This window comes from Cinclus cinclus, chromosome 2 (genome assembly GCF_963662255.1).
Source record: "Cinclus cinclus chromosome 2, bCinCin1.1, whole genome shotgun sequence".
NCBI classification, from domain to species: domain Eukaryota; kingdom Metazoa; phylum Chordata; class Aves; order Passeriformes; family Cinclidae; genus Cinclus; species Cinclus cinclus.
The window spans coordinates 1,913,812-1,919,811 of record NC_085047.1 but is presented as its reverse complement, the minus strand read 5'-3'; positions in this window follow the sequence as shown (position 1 = coordinate 1,919,811).

Here is a 6,000-nt window from a genome sequence, read left to right as displayed (position 1 = left end):
ACTGCTAGAATGCTCTTCACTTCAAAATTGCTCTGACCTCATCTACACAAAACTGCAGACAGACTGTTCTAAGTAAGACAAAAAAACCCAAAAATAACCCCCTGTAATTAGAATTTACCAAAATGAGCTCTTCAGAAGATGCAAACAGGAAAGGACAGGGGGTTTTTACATCTCTGTGAAGTGCAGGAGGGAAGTGCTACCTAAGCCCTATAAGTAGAAACTTGTCCAAAACAGGGCTGGAGTGAGGTCATGTCTTTGTCAGTGGCACTCAGGAAAGCCTGACTTCACTCTGAGGGACCCCTATAGCCCTGGGCCTGGAAGGCAAATGCTGCAGCTCACAGGGGATCAGGAGGAAGTGACTGTACAACCAAGAGCTATTATTCACCCTCATGACACTGTGGTTGCTCAGTGTTGTTCATGTGGATTTGCTGAGGAATAGAAAGTATGCAGCAACCATTGACTGGATTGGGAAAGGAGAGACCTCAACGTGTGACTGTAAAGAGACATCATCAAGCAAGGCTTTCCTTCTCTATAGCAAAATGCACAATTCTTGCTGCAACACAGTTTAATGCTTTTGTCAGTGGCCTGCAAATAGACGGATAAACATGGAGTCATAAAATGGCCTTGGTTGGAAGGGACCTTAAAGAACATCTAGTTCCAACCCCACTGTTGTGGGTATGGACATCTTTCACTATCCCAGGTTTCTCAGTTTCATCCAAGCTGGCCATGGGCATTTCCAGGGGCAGCCACAGCTCCTCTGGGCACCCTGTGCCAGGGCCTCCCCACCTGCACAGGGAACAATTCCTTCCTTTTACATATTCTATCCCAACACAGACCCCTGAGGGACACCACTGGTCACTGGAGTATAAAATCTGAGTCACATAAGGCATAAAATCAGCTTTGAAGGCAGTCTAAGCTTTAAAATGGGCTGGACATTGGCATGAAGAATTTAGGATCCTGATGATGAAGTATGGAGCAGAGCAGTGCCTCTGGAAAGAAAGGCTGTAAACCATGAGCTCAGAAGAGGAACATTCTCTCCAGAGAAGCAGGGGCTGTGCAAAAGCAAAGGGAAGAACTGCTGCTGCTGCTCAGGTAATGAGTTCCTGGTGTGGTGTCTGCCCAACAGAGTTATGGGAGCCAAGTTGCAGCATAGCTTTGTCCAGCAACAATATCCACAGCTTAGAGATATTTTTGATTAGCTGGAGGAGGCCAAAACACAAACTGAAATACTGAAAAATTGTTCTTTGCGTATGCACAAAGTCCTAACTGTGCTTAAGGCTCGCAAGGGAGGTGTCAGAGTGATGAGCTATTATCTATAATTTGACTAACTAGGAAAAAGAAGTAGCAGAGTCTTCAGAGTGGCAGGAAAACGTTTAATAAAGTGTGATGTCTGGGCACTGTAGCTAAAAGGATTTCAGATTAGGAGCTGGATGCCATTTTTTACCAGTTAAGATTAATAAGCACTGGAACACCTTTCCAAAAGCTCTCACTTCTTCCCTGAAAATACCAAGTTTTAATGACTCAAGTGGGTCAATCTGAATGTTTTGTGTGGCATAAACATAGTGCTAACACCCATCTTCCTCACACAACAGCAGCTGGCACCTTATGGGACACCAGGTGCCTGCACTGGATGGAGTTCCAGCATGGAAAGGGGAGGTTTTTGTTGGGAAAGGTCATGGGTGGGACATTGCTTGGTTATGTTTTCTCTTAAAACACATCACCATATGGTTTCCGTGTTTGGAAGTGGTGAACTTCTACTCTGAGCAGAGGAGAATGGTTCTGCTGCACTGGGGATGGGTGAGTTTTTATGAACCATGGAAAGTCATGCTGTTCACTGGCAAGGGCTTGAGTACACACATTTGTCAGTTCATATTGGAGCACATAAACCCCAGTAAACATCAGGAAGGAAATAAGGTTGCCTGGTGTGGTTATGATCTAGACCATGACATGAACATTGCAAAATGTTCCCCTGGGAGAAAAAAAATCTGATGATATTGCAGGCAAGAGAGCAGAGAAGCAGAAGGGTTCTGAGTCAGAATAGGTGATCTGGGAAACAGCCTTGAGGCTATGACAAAATCCCTGCAACTCAGACTATGTAGGAGAGCAAAAGTTTGGTCTGGTTGGGAAGTTTCTCGCCCTGTTTGAATGTTCTGGAAGGTGGGCTGGGTGTTTTTATGCCTGTTTGTAAATCCATTTAAGGCCACAAGAGATTTTGTAGCATGATGTAGAGTGGAAGAGTGTTTTTGTCCAGTGGACCTCAGGTTTTTCTCCTGCTGAAGGTCAGGATAGATGGATTTTGAAAGGACCGGTTGTTCACATGAACTCAAGATCAAGCTGTTCTGTGCTCTGCCCACGTATTATATCTGTTAAACATCACATTTATTTATCTCTTTTTTAATTTCTTTGCATCATGGCTGCTGAAGATTTCCAAGACTCATGTTGGATGATATTTTGGATGTCCAGTAAGGAGGAAAGTAATTTCCACTTGCAGGAATACTTCCACTGCAGTATCAGGTAATAGAGCTCCCCCATCCCTTTCAAACACACACCCTCCCGGAACAATGGTGAAAAAAGGAGTCGTGATATTCATCAATTTCCACCATTTAACTTCCTGAAATGGAAACCCTAATGACAGCCCATGCAGGCTGTATGGTCAGGAAAACCAGACAAAGTCTCCCATTGTACCGGTCTGGTTGTTACGGGAGAGGATCTGCCTGCTTTGGTGTAACAGGATGTACTGCATATTTTGTATTTTTGCCCAGTGCTCCAATCCCTGTGGGCTAAACCTTTTCAACAGCAGCAATAAAAGAAGAAAAAGACTGAGGCCCTTCTCTTATACCACTTTTATTTTCGGGGGATATTAAATACAAAGAGTTTCACTCTTGGTGGAAGTTGTCCAACTGACTCCAGGATACTGTGTAATCATTAGGAACTGGAAAAACTCAAACTGCCTGTCTGTAGTGGCTTGGATAAGACCTGCTGGGTGCCTTCCAGAAATGAATATTGCAGCTGTGATGAGATTTGTGTTTGGGCTTTTCTTTCGGGGCGAATCGCGCCCTTACGCCCAAGGCCAGCCTGAGCCTAATGCATCATTTGAGACCCATTTAAGCCCTTAAAATAAGACTAAAATAGCATTTAAATGTCACATGGACCTCCCAGCCCTTCTGAGGGAAGTGAGTGCACTGCAAGATATGTGCTAAACATTAAAATGTGTGTGTTGGTCATTAACATGTCTGTGCTAATCATTAAAGGGATGCTTTCCACTGCTAGAGACAGGAAAATATATCCCAAAAGCTGCATCTCTGTCTTACAGATGGAACATCTCAGCCTGCACAGTGTCTAAAACCTTTGAAAAGGAGCGTTGTGCAGGGCTCAGCTGACACTGCAGCCTGGTGTTTCTCTAAAGTAGCAGCACTGGCTGCTCTAAGAAGGAGTGCAGCTGAATGGGAGATCTGGATGCGGAACACCTGGCTCAGGACGTGGTACCCACTCAGGACCCCTTTAGGAGAGTTTATTTCGTCAAGCTGTCTCTATTCTTGTGTCCTGTGTACCCTTGGGAACTTGTTTCTGGTTGAGTTTCACCCCAAAGGAATCCTCCATGGCCCCTCCCTGGTGCAAACCAAAGCACAGCCAGTGGAGGTTAACAAGAAAATCCATCCAAAAGCGGGATCCTGATCCTTCCCCAGAAGCTCCCTGGGAGCACCTACAGGCCTCTTAGACAGCAAGAGCTCTCAAAATGGTCCTACTTGGGGATTAATGTTGTCAGAGCAAGCTCTAGGTGCTCCACCATCCCCTTTCATGGCAAAGATTTCTCTTCGGAGCGAGGAAAAGCCAGACGTAGTTCTGGGCCAGGCAGTGGTGCCACCTGAGAGCATTCCCTCCTTTCTCACAGGACATGCAAAGCCCTTCCTTCCCCCAGTTTCGGGGCAACCAGGACTGAGATGGAAAAATTCGTGCACACGGTAACCAGAATTTGATCTCTGAAGTGGTGGAGCGTGTGTATTAATGCCAGGTGAGATCTGGCAAGAGAATGTTTGTTTTAAATTTCTCTTTAATCACTATTACAGTTTCAACTTTGAAGTCTAGGGAAGTACATTTTCTGGTTTATGCCTCAGATGACATGGAAAAAGATATTCCACCTCCAGTACTGGAATATCATTTATAGATGTGTAAATTCATAAAGCTATGCCTCTAACAATTTGCCCACGTGGCACCATCCCAATTTGCAAAAACTGAGAACTTTACTTAAAAAGAAAATATTTTTTAAAAAATATTATTTGAGGCCTTTTTTTTTTATTATAATTGCCCCAAAATTTCAATCTAGCTTTTTCAGAACATAGGATCTATATCCCGTCTATGTGCAAGAGAAAGGCTGGGAGGACAGGGAGAAGCTGAACATACACATCTTTGGAAAAATATTAAAAGAAATAATGACAAAAAGTGGTAAGGTTTGGAGGGGTACAAGAGCATACAGATTTATTTGAGCTCTGTTTTTCTACTACAGATGTTCTGCTAACAGAGCAGAGATGTTCAGAGACCACATATTGGCTGTAAAATTCTAGGACTGAGATTAATTAAATGTCTGCTGCTCCTCATATAAACGACACTCAAGAGTTTTTCAGGCCTTCTACTCTTCTGAAGGAACAGCTGTAGAATACATCGCATGCATATCTTGCACCCTTAAAATGTATTTTTATAACAAGTGTCATATTTTTCTACAAGGAAAGTTTAACATTTTACCCTTCCTCTGATTATCTTGCTGCTGTTCAGAAAATGAAAAAGGAGAAGGGTCTGATTCTTACTCTACTAACATGTGATACTTCCTGCAGAGCACTGCCTCCACCCAACATGTGTTTTTCAACAAAATTCATGGTAGGTTCAATGGTCACAATTATTCACTTGTGTTATGACTTATGTGAGTCCATTTCTTGCAGCAGTTGTTGGAAGGTAAGGACCCCATCCCAGTCTGTTCTTCAGGTTAATGCCTGAAAATATATGAAATACAATTTGTCATTTGCACCTCCTTCTCCTCCTGACTGGACAATCCCACTGCTTCTTTTGCTCCATCAGCTCACCCCTCCCCTGGATACCTGTAAGACACATACTTTTATTAGATGATGTGTTTTTATTTATGCTTAATCTTGCAGAAATATCTTTTCCTCCTCCATGATACCTTAACAATGTGATTTCTAGCCAGGCCTCAGAAAGTTTCTTATTTTAATTTGATATGGTACCCACAAATTCACAATATTCTTGTGCTGTTACAGTAAAACAATACAGTATTGTAAAAGTGCCCAACCCACTTTAACTCCACACTTCTCATGGCTGCCTCCTCAGCCCTGACAGAAAAACAAAGCTGATGTTAAATGTAAAATTTTCAACCTACTGGAACGGTCCTACCCTTGATCCACCGCTCGCACATGCTACTTAAAAAACACAACCCCCAAGCAAAGGCATCTCCTTTGCTCCTTGGAAGATGTCATTGACCATAGAGAAGCAAGTAAAATATTTTGCCTTAAAGCCACAGTTGTTCACTCCAAGAACTCTTGTATCCCTTGCCAAATATGACTGCTTTAAGTTCATTATTTTGTTTAAACTGAAGACCCTGGCCAGTTGCAAATGCAGGGGTGGCTTGTGAGGGGCACAAAGGTACAACCTGGCTAATGCCATCCAAGAAACTGAGGAACAGCCTGTGTCCTCCTTGTAAAAACACTTTCTGATTGTTTTTCTGAGGTACATGTTACCTGACCTTCAAATAAATAATTGAAGGCCTGTAGAAACTTGGGAAATGCCAGCTGTGTGTGTGGAGGGAATGCCAGCTGTGGAAATGGGAGAGGGCACAGCCCACAGGGAGCTGCCTTTGCCACAGGCAAGAGGAGAAGGATGCTGAAATTACCTCAGCCTCCAGGAGCACTCGGCTCCCAGCGCCTCTGGTTAGACTGGAAAGAAGGATGCACCAATAACGGTGGTGTTGTCTTATTGATCAACCACAAATCCATT